Here is a 15235-nt window from a genome sequence, read left to right on the forward strand (position 1 = left end):
CTCGCCCCACCTCCCATCTCCTGGCTTTTAAAGATGCTTTGCCAGAACCCTTCGCGGGGCTTGGAGCTTCTCAGGGCTTGAGGCTCTCGTCTCCTGGTGTGGCCCTGCAGTAAACCCTCCTCTGCTTCAGATCCCACTGTTTCACGTCTAATGCACACTTGCTGTTTCACCCTTTCTTTTATCAAAATCAGCTCTCAGAGAGGAATCTGGTAGGGCTTACTGATTTCATTCTGAATTGGTTTTTCCCACACGTGTCTTCACCAAGGGAGCCCTTTCTCTAATTGTGAAATCTCAGCTAAGAGACTTTGAGGCATTCCTAGAAGGTCTCAGGGTGTTTTCAGAGGCAGAAGAATCTCTACTCACAGAATTCAGTGAGAATTCCACCCATATAAGGTCAGGCAGCACCGGAATATAGGAACACTAAATTCACACTTGGAAAGCTATCTGAAGGAATGGGATTGGAGGGCAAATACTTTTCACTGAAATACATTAGCGCTTTATGGAGTAGACAAGAGGACCCATCCCTCCCCCAACCATGACCAACCACCAGCGCCCCCAACACACACGTACACACACCCTGCTGTGAGACTTGTGATCAATGAGTCTTCAGCGGTTCGTCATAAACAGTGTCTCCCTGGTGGGTGGGAGTGTCTGTCCATTCACTTTTACTTATACAATACACAACACTCACAATCAGCTCATCTTGCCAACGTAAATAAATATATCAGTCTCATGCCCGAGCTTGTGACTTGATTTCAAAACCACTTGAGTCACAAAGAGAGGTCCTCAGGTGCTTCTTCCACAGAAGTGACTCAGACATTTTGCTATTCAACAACACGGTTAGTCCACAGGGCTACTGACGTTTTATGAAATCTCAAGTCTGGAGTCTAGAGCGTGAAATGAGTAGCTAATAAAATAGCGTTTCTCTAAAATGAAAATGCGTGCATTATTAGACTGTCAAAATCCTTGTCTTCATCTTAGAGGAGAAATGTAATCATTTGGAAAACAGACCTGGGCAGCAGATACACGTGTGTGTGTGCTAAGTTGCTCCAGTTGTGTCTGACTCTTGGTTGGCGATGCTATGGACTGCAGCCCACCAGATTCCTCCGTCTGTGGGATCCTGCAGGCAAGAACACTGGAGTGGGTTTCCACGCCCTCCTCCAGGGGATCTTCCCCACCCAAGGATCAAGCCTACGCCTGCTAAGTCTCCTGCATGGGCAGGCGGCTTCTTTACTGCTAGCACTTAAGTATATAGGTTCCCTCTCTTCCTTTGTTACCTTTTAAATAGAATTGCCCTAGCATTTTCTGGAGATAAAGATATTCCTTTAGAATTAAGATCTTCGGAGAAGGAGTCTCACGATTTTAGTTGTTATCTTACTGAACCCATTACAACACAAGCAAAAGCGAAAGCGTCCGCAGGTAAGAACATGACCTGGGCGAACCAGCCAACCCAGCGACGGGGAGCACACTCTCCTGTCGCGCAAACAGTGTTATCCTCCGCGGGGCAGGAGCGGGATGTCCCCGCCTAGGAACACCTGAAACGGGAGCGGGCACTGCCTGCCCCCGAGCCCCTTCCAATGCCCCCAGGCGGCCGCTGCCCTTTGCCCCCAGTTCAGGGGAGCCAGCCAGGGCGGCAGTCCCGGCTGCTCAGGTTCCCTGCACAGATACTGGTGCTCGGCAAGCCTTTGAAGCAGTAGAGAGGCGTCTCTGAAAAACATAAGTGAGGAATATTGTAACTATTAGCAAGTTAAAAAAATAATAAATGTCGCTCAGTCGTGTCCGACTCTTTGCGACCCCATGGACTGTAGCCTACCAGGTTCCTCCGTCCATGGGATTTTCCAGGCAAGGATACCGGTGTGGGTTGCCGTTTCCTTCTCCAGGAGATCTTCCCAACCCAGGGATCGAACCCAGGTCTCCCGCGTTGTACGCAGACGCTTTACCATCTGAGCCACCGGGTAAATCATTAGCAAGTAAGTATCAAGGATTTGGGGCTTTCTGGGTGGCTCAGTGGTAAAGAATCCGCCTGCCAATGCAGGAGACTGGGTCCTGTCCCTGGGTGGGGAAGATCCCCTGGAGAGGGCTTGGCAACTCACTCCAGTGTTCTTGCCTGGGAAATCCCACTGACAGAGGAGCCTGGCGGGCTACAGTCCAGGGGGTCTCAGAGTCAGACGTGACTTAGTGACTAAACAACAGCTCCATGAAGGATTTCGCCAGTCCTGTGCAGACGCGGTGGCCGTGGCCAGGCGCTCAGGTCTGAAGGCTGTAAGCAGGGGTGGGAGCGTCCTGTGCAACGAGCTGGGGACTCCTCGGAGCCACAGAACACTCAGCGTTCGGGGTTAAACCGGAGTATAAATCAACGCTGTTGACGGCTGATGCCCTGGAACGCATCCGCAATTCTTCATCTGGGCTCCGGAGGTTCTAGTTAATTTTTCTGCCTGAGAAAAAGTAATTACTAGAAGGCGATGGCACCCCACACCAGGGCTCTCGCCTGGAGAATCCCAGGGACGGGGGGGCCTGGTGGGCTGCCGTCTATGGGGTCGCACAGAGTCGGACACGACTGAAGCAACTTAGCAGCAGCAGCAGCAGAATCAAACTCACCTTAGGAAGTACTCGGACTGTGAAAGGTACCCAGGAAAGGATCCTGATGAAATAAACAGGACGAATCCTTGCCTGCATTTGAAGCCCCATCAGGACCAGTGCCACCGTGTTTTTTAGCCAACATAGGCCTGAAACTTAGGACAGGGTTTGACCCCACAGATGACATCCAGGGTCACACGTGATCTGGGCAGTCACACAGGGCCTCTCGTTCAGAAGACGCTCACACTTGGTTCAATGCTCTGCTGTTGCCATGTTAAGACTTTTAATGATGGTTTCTAACTTTTTGCTTTGTATTGGAGTACAGCCGATTACCAACGTTGTGATAGTTTCGTGTGGACGGCAAGATGACTGCCGCACACGTGGACACGTATCCATTCTCCCTCCAAACCCCGTCCCACCCAGGCTTCCCCATAACACTGAGTGGAGCTTCCCGCGCTCTGCAGCGGGCCCTTGTTGGTTATCCCGGGTGCACGCGTGCACCCTAAACACCCTACCTACCCCTTCCCCTCATTCTGCTCCTCCTGGCAACCAGAAGTTCATGCTCTAAGTCTGTGAGTCTCTTTCCGTTTTGTAAGTTCATTTGTTACAGGTAACTAACAGGACCTCGGTATAGCACATAACTCTGCTCAGTGTTGAAGAAGGTAATGGCACCCCACTCCAGTGCTCTCGCCTGGAGAATCCCGAGGGCGGAGGAGCCTGGTGGGCTGCAGTCCCTGGGGTGGCGAAGAGTCTGACATGGCTGAGCAACTTCACTTTCACTTTTCCTTTCATGTATTGGAGAAAGAAATGGCACCCCACTCCAGTGTTCTTGCCTGGAGAATCCCAGGGACGGGGGGGCCTGGTGGGCTGCCGTCTATGGGGTCGCCCAGAGTTGGACACGACTGATGTGACTTAGCAGCAGCAGCAGCTGCCCAGTGTTGTGTGGCAGCCTGGATGAGGGGCATTTCGGGGAGAATGGATACTTGTCCATGTGTATGGCAGAGTCCCTTTGCTGCTCACCTGAAACAATCACAGCACTGTTAATCAGCTGTAAGTGTCGTAAGCGTTAGTCACTCAGCCGTGTCCAGCTGTTTTCCACCAGGTCTCCTCCATCCATGGGATTTTCCAGGCAAGAACACTGGAGTGGGTTGCCGTTTCCTTCTCCAGGTCTTTCTGACCCAGGGATCGAACCCGTGTCTCCTGCACTGCAGGCAGACGCTTTGCGATCTGAGCCACCAGGGAAGCCCATAAGCTGGTTAGACTCCAATACAAAATTAAAAGGTTTTTAAAAAACATTATTAAGAATCTCAATAGGGCAACAGCAGACCATTGAATCAAGCATGGGGATCTTCTGAACAAGAGGCCCTGTGTGAATGCATGGGTCACATGTGACCCGTGAATGTCATCTATGGGGTCAAACCCTGTGCTAATTTTCAGGCATGATTAGCAAAAAAAAGGGGAAAAAAAAAAAAAACAAACAACCCACAAATGGTGCCTGTCCTCACGGTGCTTCAAGTCCAAACAAGGGTTCATGCTGTTTGACGGCTTCCCAGGTGGGGCTACTGGTAAATAACCCGCCTGCCAATACAGGACATGCAAGAGACATGGGTTTGATCCCAAGGTTGGGAAGCTCCCCTGGAGAAGGAAATGACAACCCACTCCAGTGTTCTTGCCTGGGAAACCCCATGGGCAGAGGAGCCTGGTGGGTACAGTCCATGGGATTGTGAAGAGCTGGACACAATGGAAGTGACTTAGCGCTCACGCTCAGGGTACAGCGAACTCCTGAAGACATGAGGAGGCAAGAGCAATCCTGAAAGGGCAAGGGGGTTGACACCGCAGGGCAACCCTTGACCAGACAAGGCTGAGTGGAGAAATGCCATCTCTGGGGTGAGAACATTCTGAGACACGTGGTGCACAGTTTCTCCAAAGAGTTCCCAGGAGAAACCATCTCCAGTCACTTGGGGTGACCAGATCAGGGACCGGCCCTCAGAGGGGCCTCCCATCCTCGCCTTTTAAAATCTTCTGAACCCCACCCCTTCCTTCCCCAGGATCGTTTCCCCAGATCGACTCCCTGCAGCAAGCCCTTGCCCCAGGAGCTGTTAAGGCACTGACGTCACCAGGATGTATCGCTGGCCACTCTTGCTTAGAAGCCGCGGAAGACTAAACCAAAGTCTCACAAGCCGGACGCTTGGGGTAGTTCCTCTCCTTTGTGCCTCGCTTCAGTCTCGGGGCCTGTAGAGGGTTTTGCTCCAAGAAAGACTGAAGCGCTATCAAAGACTCACAGCAGTGGTTGCCGTGCCTCTTCCGTCTCATGCTTGCTAATCACCCCACGCAAACCGTGTTTCTCCAGAGATTAGTCATGATGCTTACTGAGGCTTTCCAGCCATGAAGCACCTTCTCTCTCGGCTGCTGTTTGCATTCATACCTGCAGCCCTTGCAGCTCATTGTGGCGCAGGCATGGTGGGCGGCCGTGCTGGTTCGGGGACGGGGGGCTGGCTTTGTATGGTTTTGCTCTCCCCTCAGCCCTGTCTCTCCGTTGAAGTCTGTCTCAGTGTACCACGAATGCAACCTACAGGTTCTGTGAGTGAGTTTATTATACAATAAAAAGCCTTGAACGTCAGCACAGGTTCCCTGATTCCAACTGGTGTACGCTGTGCGATGTCAGGAGGATGCTTTTATTTTCAGGTAAAATTCCACCTCTGCAGCTGTCATACCAGCAGCACCTCAAAACAGACTAGAGACTACGATAGCCTTTTGTCTGTCCATCCTTTCCTGGTCATCTTGACAGAACCTACAATAACAAAGGAATTACTTTTCTCTAAAAATAACATCTCTTTAGGGTCTTTGTGGCAAAGAACAACCCCTGTATTAGATGCACACAGACCCTTTGTAAGGGCTGAGGAATCCACAGTGGAGGTGAACCTCTAGGGATGACATTGAAGTGACCTTGCAGGACTGCTGGCTGCTAAAATCTCAGCACCCCCGAGCCTGAGCCACCCAGGCCATGGCTTCTGTGAGGGCTGCCTCCCTGCTGCTCCCGAGGGTCCCAGCTGTCCCTGCTGGGCTGCCTTCATCCCCAGGAGCGAGCCCTCAGGGCGCCGGACACTCTCCTCCTTGGCCTCTTAGAGCAAAGTCTCCCACTGGTGGATCTGATCGGTGGTTCAGATGCTAAGCCATGTCTGACTCTGGCAGTCCCATGGCCGGTAGCCCACCAGGCTCCTCCGTTCATGGCATTTTCCAGGTAAGAATACTGGAGTGGGTTGCCATTTCCTTCTCCAGGGGATGTTCCAGACCCAGGAATGGAACCCGGGCCTCCTGCATTGCAGGCGGATTCCTGCATTGCAGGCAGATTCTTTACTGACTGAGCTAGGAGAGAAGCCCAGTGAATCTGATTGGCTGGACCTAAATCCTGGGATCTGCATCCTAGCTTAAGGGATGCTTTGAAATTGAGAGTTGACACCCATGACCTGGAAATTTCCCCAAATATGGAGAAAAGTATTCAGGAGATATTAGGTGGTCACAGACACGTAGGGTGCCCCCTCTCCATCACAGAACAGATCTTTTTATGAGCAGCATCTGCGTGAAGAGGCTGCCTGATTCAGTATGAAGCGCAACCCAGGTTCTGGATAAATTCTTGTGGAATGAATCACACTTGGGAATTTATGTTTTAATTTGAAGATATGCTGTGACTGCTCCTGATAACAAGCTCTGACTCTTTTCTCAATACATTGCTGTAAGCGCAAAACCTTGAAACAGTTTCCTTCATGGTCTATTTTACAGAAACCGTCAACCAGTGTACATTCTGGAGGGGTTTGCAGAAATGTTAACACTTTTTTTTCCAAGTAAAAACTAAGTTGAGAATTCAAACTGAAGGGAGAGGAATACATTTTGGCCAGGAAACAGAGAGGTTTCCTTGCTTTTGTGCAGTCTTGCTTTGTGGAGTGTCTACAGAACTTGGACTGTTCAGAGGGTTTGAAAGTGAAAGTGGCTCAATCATGTCTGACTCTTTGTGACCTCATGGACTGCGACTACATTTCATGAAATCATCCAGGCCAGAATACCAGACTGGGTAGGTTTTCCCTTGCCCCGGGGATCTTTCCAACCAGGCATGGAACTGGGGACCCGTGCATTGCAGGCGGATTCTTTACCAACTGAGCTATCAGGGAAGCCCTCCTGAGGGTTTGCAAATAGAAAATAAATGTCAGATTCTGAGGTCACAGCGCCACCTGGTGGGAAAGAAAAGCTATTCACTCAGTGAGTCCACATGAGAGCAATCTGTGAGGCACATAGAAAAGATCTCAGTTCAGTTCAGTCGCTCAGTCGTGTCAGACGCTTTGCGACCCCATGAATCGCAGCACGCCAGGCCTCCCTGTCCATCACCATCTCCCGGAGTTCACTCAGACTCAGGTCCATCGAGTCCGTGATGCCATCCAGCCATCTCATCCTCTGTCGTCCCCTTCTCCTCCTGTCCCCAATCCCTCCCAGCATCAGAGTCTTTTCCAATGAGTCAACTCTTCACATGAGGTGGCCAAAGTACTGGACTTTCAGCTTCAGCATCATTCCTTCCAAAGAAATCCCAGGGCTGATCTCCTTCAGAATGGACTGGTTGGATCTCCTTGCAGTCCAAGGGACTCTCAAGAGTCTTCTCTAACACCACAGTTCAAAAGCATCAATTCTTCGGCGCTCAGCCTTCTTCACAGTCCACCTCTCACATCCATACATGACCTCAGGAAAAACCATAGCCCTGACTAGATGGACCTTAGTCGGCAAAGTAATGTCTCTGCTTTTGAATATGCTATCTAGGTTGGTCATAACTTTTCTTCCAAGGAGTAAGCATCTTTTAATTTCATGGCTGCAGTCACCATCTGCAGTGATTTTGGAGCCCAAAAAATAAAGTCTGACACTGTTTCCACTGTTTCCACATCTATTTCCCATGAAGTGATGGGACTAGATGCCATGATCTTAGTTTTCTGAATGTTGAGCTTTAAGCCAACTTTTTCACTCTCCTCTTTCACTTTTATCAAGAGGCTTTTAGTTCCTCTTCACTTTCTGCCATAGGGGTGGTGTCATCTGCATATCTGAGGTGATTGGTATTTCTCCCGGCAATCTTGATTCCAGCTTGTGTTTCTTCCAGTCCAGCATTTCTCATGATGTTTTCTGCATATAAGTTAAATAAGCAGGGTGACAATATACAGCTTTGACGTACTCCTTTTCCTATTTGGAACCAGTCTGTTGTTCCATGTCCAGTTCTAACTATTGCTTCCTGACCTGCATATAGGTTTCTCAAGAGGCAGGTTAGGTGGTCTGGTATTCCCATCTCTTTCAGAATTTTCCACAGTTTATTGTGATCCACACAGTCAAAGGCTTTGGCATAGTCAATAAAGCAGAAAGAGATGTTTTTCTGGAACTCTCTTGCTTTGTCCATGATCCAGCTGATGTTGGCAATTTGATCTCTGGTTCCTCTGCCTTTTCTAAAACCAGCTTGAACATCAGGGAGTTCACGGTTCATGTATTGCTGAAGCCTGGCTTGGAGAATTTTGAGCATCACTTTGCTAGCATGTGAGATGAGTGCAATTGTGCAGTAGTTGGAGCATTCTTTGGCATTGCCTTTCTTTGGGATTGGAATGAAAACTGACCTTTTCCAGTCCTGTGGCCGCCACTGAGTTTTCCAAATTTGCTGGCATATTGAGTGTAGCACTTTCACAGCATCGTCTTTCAGGATTTGAAACAGCTCAACTGGAATGCCATCACCTCTACTAGCTTTGTTGGTAGTGATGCTTTCTAAGGCCCACTTGACTTCACATTCCAGGATGTCTGGCTCTAGATTAGTGATCACATCATGATTATCTGGGTCATGAAGATCTTCTTTGTACAGCTCTTCTGTGTATTCTTGCCGCCGCTTCTTACAGGATGTTAGAAGGTGTTATTAAATATGTGGCTTTAATAGCTATAACAAGAACACATAAAAATCGTAAAAGACTACGTAACTACCAGTATGAAAAGTGCATGAGGAAGATACAAGGATAGAATGTCAAGTATGTTGAGGTGGTGGGGAAATTCTATTCGAATTGACATGTAGCTACAAAATTGTCCAGACACGTCCCAGCTTAATTTAAATTCTGTCACAAAGCAATAAGGAGCTCACTTCATAGCTGTCTGTGCATGAGTGCCCTCCAAAATCAGCAACATCCGTGCCAGGCTCCCAGTTCTAAAACTTAAAAGGAAAACTTGGGGATTTCCCTTGAGGACAAGAACAGTGAGGGGTAAAGAGGAGTCCAACATCCTCGGTGGCTCAGCTGGTAAAGAATCCGCCTGCGATGCGGGAGACCTGGGTTTGATCCCTGGGTTGGGAAGATCCCCTGGAGGAGGAAACGGTAACCACTCCAGTGTTCTTGCCTGGAGAATCCCATGGACAGAGGACCCTGGTGGGCTTCAGTCCACAGAGTCACAAAGAGTCAGACATGAGTGAGTAATTAAGCACACACACACTCACACACACGTCAATGAGTGACTGTGTATTTAGGAATTCATGCAGTAACATATAATCCAATATATCTGTTCATGAATTCATTCAGTAACAATGTACAGGAGCCCATAGCGGATTTCCATTCCCCCCTTTTTTTTTAAAGAATACACGGAAGAACTGTACAAACAAGATCTTCATGACCCAGATAATCACGATGACGTGATCACTCACCTAGAGCCAGACATCCTGGAATGTGAAGTCAAGTGGGCCTTAGAAAGCATCACTACCAACAAAGCTAGTAGAGGTGATGGCATTCCAGTTGAGCTGTTTCAAATCCTGAAAGATGATGCTGTGAAAGTGCTACACTCAATATGCCAGCAAATTTGGAAAACTCAGCGGCGGCCACAGGACTGGAAAAGGTCAGTTTTCATTCCAATCCCAAAGAAAGGCAATGCCAAAGAATGCTCCAACTACTGCACAATTGCACTCATCTCACATGCTAGCAAAGTGATGCTCAAAATTCTCCAAGCCAGGCTTCAGCAATGCATGAACCGTGAACTCCCTGATGTTCAAGCTGGTTTTAGAAAAGGCAGAGGAACCAGAGATCAAATTGCCAACATCAGCTGGATCATGGACAAAGCAAGAGAGTTCCAGAAAAACATCTCTTTCTGCTTTATTGACTATGCCAAAGCCTTTGACTGTGTGGATCACAATAAACTGTGGAAAATTCTGAAAGAGATGGGAATACCAGACCACCTAACCTGCCTCTTGAGAAACCTATATGCAGGTCAGGAAGCAACAGTTAGAACTGGACATGGAACAACAGACTGGTTCCAAATAGGAAAAGGAGTACGTCAAAGCTGTATATTGTCACCCTGCTTATTTAACTTATATGCAGAAAACATCATGAGAAATGCTGGACTGGAAGAAACACAAGCTGGAATCAAGATTGCCGGGAGAAATACCAATCACCTCAGATATGCAGATGACACCACCCTTATGGCAGAAAGTGAAGAGGAACTAAAGAGCCTCTTGATGAAAGTGAAAGAGGAGAGTGAAAAAGTTGGCTTAAAGCTCAACATTCAGAAAACTAAGATCATGGCATCTGGTCCCATCACTTCATGGGAAATAGATGGGGAAACAGTGGAAACAGTGTCAGACTTTATTTTTTGGGCTCCAAAATCACTGCAGATGGTGACTGCAGCCATGAAATTAAAAGATGCTTACTCCTTGGAAGAAAAGTTATGACCAACCTAGATAGCATATTCAAAAGCAGAGACATTACTTTGCCGACTAAGGTCCGTCTAGTCAAGGCTATGGTTTTTCCTGTGGTCATGTATGGATGTGAGAGGTGGACTGTGAAGAAGGCTGAGCGCCGAAGAATTGATGCTTTTGAACTGTGGTGTTAGAGAAGACTCTTGAGAGTCCCTTGGACTGCAAGGAGATCCAACCAGTCCATTCTGAAGGAGATCAGCCCTGGGATTTCTTTGGAACGACTGATGCTGAAGCTGAAAGTCCAGTACTTTGGCCACCTCATGTGAAGAGTTGACTCATTGGAAAAGACTCTGATGCTGGGAGGGATTGGGGGCAGGAGGTGAAGGGGACGACAGAGGATGAGATGGCTGGATGGCATCACGGACTCAATGGACATGAGTCTGAGTGAACTCCGGGAGATGGTGATGGACAGGGAGGCCTGGCGTGCTGCGATTCATGGGGTCGCAAAGAGTTGGACACGACTGAGCGACTGAACTGAACTGAACTGAACATACTGTATAAGGTATTAATATATTTTGAACATGGTCTGTCTCCCATTACTAGCTGAGACCTGGGTTTGATCCCTGGGTCAGGAAGATCCCCTGGAGAAGGGAATGGCAACCCACTCCAGTGTTCTTGACTGGAGAATCCCGTGGACAGAGGAGCCTGGCGGGCTACAGTCCGTGGGGTCACAAAGAGTTGGACGCCACTGAGCGACTAACACTTTAACTCTTTCACTTCGAGCTGCATAAGCAGAAGGAATGGTGTTTATTTGTTCAGGGCTGTAGCCCCCCTGCCCACCACCTGCCCGTCTCGATCAGTTCTAGAGGCTTCCCTGGTGACTCCAGCCAGACACAGCCTCTTCCTCACCAGGACCTCTCGCATGGTCTCAGGGCTGAGCCCCAGGCGCCCTGGCTGGGGAGCTCTGTGTGTGCCAAGCTGTAGGCTCCATGAAGCAAAGCGCCTGGTCGGATTCTTCTTTCTTGTTGCCATAGCATCTAGCACCAGACGGGGTGCAAACAAAGGCACACACAGACCCTTCATTTACATCTGCTAGAACTGAAGCCTGGGGGTGGCGAAGGTCGTCTACCTGGAGGGCCTGACAGGTATCCACACAGACGAGGCAGGCAGGGGTCTGCGGGTGCCCTGGACAAGGCCTGTGAGCTAAAGGGTCCGCGTCGGATCAGAACCAGCAGTGGCCAGCACGCAGGAATGGAGGCTGAGGGTCACCAGGAGTCTGCTTTTACCAGCAAGAGCAAAATAAAAGCTCTACGATTATTATTATTTTAACTTTTTATTTACATAGAATACAGCAAGCTAACATTATTGTGATCATTTAGGTGTACCGCAAAGTGATTAAGTTCACTCATCTCTTCTTTTCCAATTCTTTTTCCGTTCAGGTTGTTACATAGTACCCAGAAGAGTTCTCTGCGCTGCAGCGGTGATCGGGTGGCCTCGGCCCACAGTGGCTTGGAGCGGGGTTTGGGTCCCCAGCCAGAGATGGAGGCTGGTGGCCGCGGTGAAGGCACCAGTTCCTAGACCAGTGGTCAGTGATGAGGGCCCTGGCCATTCGGCTTTGCAGAGAAGAATGTCTACAGAGACGGAAAGCAGAGAAGCAAGTCAAGTATGTATTAGGAGGAAAGACAGTACCGTCCGTGTGGACAGACGCAGGGGCGTCCCCGAGCCACGCCCTCGCGGCGGTCTGAGTCCCTTTCCCGGGGCGCTTCTTCCGGGGTTCCTTCGGCCTGTCATCTTGGTTCGCCCGGTTCCCAGTCCGCGTTTGGTACATCTCGGGATCCTCCCACCTGTGCGCACGCACCTCTCAGCCAAGATGGATTTTACTGAACAGCGTATGGGTAGAGAACATCCGTGGACTGGCTCCCCTTGGCCTCCGAGGAGCTTCTCTGCGCGTATGTGTTGGGGGGCCAGGTCTCCTGACCCGCGGAAGGGGAAATACGTGGTCTCGGCAGGCCGCCTCCCTCCCCTGTCCCGCTGTTCTTATCTCGGCATTGCAGCCCACAGGGAGTGAAGCTCCAACCGCTTTACCCGGGGCCCATCTACCTCCTGCCTCAGCAGGGCCTTGCTGGCTATCCATTTTAAATCTAGCCGTGTCCCTGTCCATCCCAAACGCCTACCTACCTCTTCTGTGGGGCCCTAGGAGGGAAAGCTTAAAAAAAAACGGGGCTAGCTTTTGCGGTTGGAAGCCAAGATGGCATCTGGCGGAAGAGATAGGGGCATGGCCTATGTTAAAGTTTTTGATTGGCTCTCTTGACGTTCGTACACGTGGACAGTACGTGATTACCATAGACTCCTATTAAGCTCATGACGACTTGACCTTATGTGCATATTATAATTTGACCTTTAACGTGATTGGTGCAACTATGGGAGGTCCCTCGCAGAACTCCCTTGTTTGCCTATATAAGCCAAGAGTTTGTGGCAAGAAAGCGGAAGGGCTCAGACTGAACCCCTGTCGCGTCTGATTGTCTCTTGCTCGCGAGGAGCTGGGTTGGCGGACAGCAGGCTCACCTCCCCTCCGGACCCCTCGGCGTTGCTGAGGGAAGTTCCACTGCCTTTCTCTTTCTGCGGAGCGCACCCCGCACTCTTCCTCTCATCCTTCTTCCACTAACCATGTTAGTTCTCTGAGTCTGTGAATCTGTTTCTGTAAAAACTGGAATATTGTCGAGTGCAATGTTTCAAATGTTGGTTCAATTTAAAAAAAAATACTGTATGGGTGAAAACAGAACCCCAAACAAAGCTTATCTTGCATCCGGTCACTGGGCGGCCAGTTTTCAGTTCCGTGTAAGCGGATGTGTTCCTTCATCCACCGGGGACAGTGTTTTCAAGAGCTTATGGGGGTTTTCCTTCCTGATCTACGGTCTCTGATTGTCCCCATTTGGACCCCAGGTTTCCTTCTTTTGTGGGTCCAACTAGATAGGGTCAGTCTCAAGCTGGAGGGAAAAAAAAAAACAGAAGCAGAGGCAGGAAATACTCAGTATAAAGGAGTATAATGGGGAGCTGAGGGGGAAGGGGTGGTGAGAAATGGAAGGAGAGAGACCGCTGAACCAGAGGCGGCCCGTTCAGCACCAAGGTTGGGGGCCTGCCCGCTGCCCGTCCATCCAGGTTAAATGACACTCTCCCAAGCCTTGAGACCCCGTCCAACCCCTGTCTGCCTTGGCTCTCTGAACAGCCCCAGCTGATGGCTGATGACTGTTGGCTGCTGACCCAACAACGCTCCCTTCCTCCTCTTTGTAGTGTTCAGAAGTCCGGGCTAGCCACATTTCCAGCCTCAAGGAATTAGTCATCACTGTTTAAGGTAATCATTAATCCTGTTGCTTTTGGCCAGTGATTGAAGTGGGTGTAGTGAAAATCGCTCAGTCATGTCTGACTCTTTGCGACCCCATGGCCTGTATCCTGGCAGGCTCCTCTGTCCATGGGATTCTCCAGGCAAGAATACTGGAGTGGGTTGCCATTCCCTTCTCCAGGGGATCTTCCTGACCCAGGGATCGAACCCTGGTCTCCTGCATTGCAGGCAGATTCTTTACTGTCTGAGCCACCAGGGAAGCCCAAAGTGGGTGTAAGACAGACATAAAGAAAGGGGACTGGGAGAGTCTGGGAAATACATCTCTCCTTGAGAGCGAGAGAAGGCAAGATGGAGAATGAGAAAGCGCAGGACAGTGAGTCAGAGGAGGCCGGAGCACAGAGCTGCCTGCGACCCCTTTCCTCTGCCTTTGCACCTCCCGGATGAAGACTTGATACCTGAGGGTGCAACTGTTGCAGGAAGGGGGCCCTCTTCCACAGCCCGAAAGTGGGCTCTTGTCTAACGCTTGGAAAAGAAGTGTCCGAGGAGACACACGAGCTGACAAAGCAAGAGACATTATGGGAAAGGGACGCCCGGGTAGAGGGCAGGAGGGTGAAGGGACCCAGGAGGACGACTCTGCCACGCCGCAAAGGTCAGGGACTGACGGAACATCTGGCTGGGAGCCATGACTTCTGCTTCTGTCTGAATGTTTGGGGCCCACCACCCCCCAAATTCATGCCTTGAAATCCTAGGGCTCCTTGTGACGTGCCAAGAGGCGGGGTCTTTGGGGGCGCAGCCCTCAGGAGGGCAGAGCCTCTGTGGAGGGGCTCAGCGCTCCTGTAAGAGACACCGGTGCGTTCCCGCCCCCTTCCTCCCTGGGGGGACACGGAGGAGGTGCTGGCTGTGAACCCGGAGGGCGGCCCTCAGCGGAGCACGCTGGTGTCCTGCTCGCAGACTTCCAGCCTCCAGAGTGGTGAGACAGCTTCCTATTGTTTATAAGCCGCCCAGTCTGGTGCATTTTATTACAGAGGCCTGAACACGGAGAAGGCAATGGCACCCCACTCCAGCACTCTTGCCTGGAAAATCCCATGGGCGTAGGAGCCTGGTGGGCTGCAGTCCATGGGGTCGCTAAGAGTTGGACACGACTGAGCGATTTCCCTTTCACTTTTCACTTTCATGCATTGGAGAAGGAAATGGCAACCCGCTCCATTGTTCTTGCCTGGAGAATCCCAGGGACGGGGGAGCCTGGTGGGCTGCCATCTATGGGGTCGCACAGAGTCGGTCATGACTGAAGCGACTCAGCAGCAGCAGCAGAACATAAGAAGAGGGTGACTCTGAGCTGCTGATCTAGCTCAGGCATTCCGTTCCTCCATGAGAGACTGCCCCCCTGCCCCTCCCCCCCACCCCGCCCCCCCGCCCCCCCGCCCCCGCCCCCCCTCCCCCGCAAGTAAATGCTTCCCATTCTCAATGCTGTTCACTCATTCAGTTGTGTCCGATTCTTTGCCACCCCATGGACTGCAGCACGCCAGGCCTCCCTGTCCATCACCGTCTCCCCGCAACTCATGTCCACTGAGTCAGTGGTGCCATCCAACCATCTCATCCTCTGTTGTCCCCTTCTTCTTCTGCCTTCAGTCTTTCCC

This window comes from Capra hircus, chromosome 13 (genome assembly GCF_001704415.2).
Source record: "Capra hircus breed San Clemente chromosome 13, ASM170441v1, whole genome shotgun sequence".
Classification (NCBI taxonomy): Eukaryota; Metazoa; Chordata; class Mammalia; order Artiodactyla; family Bovidae; genus Capra; species Capra hircus.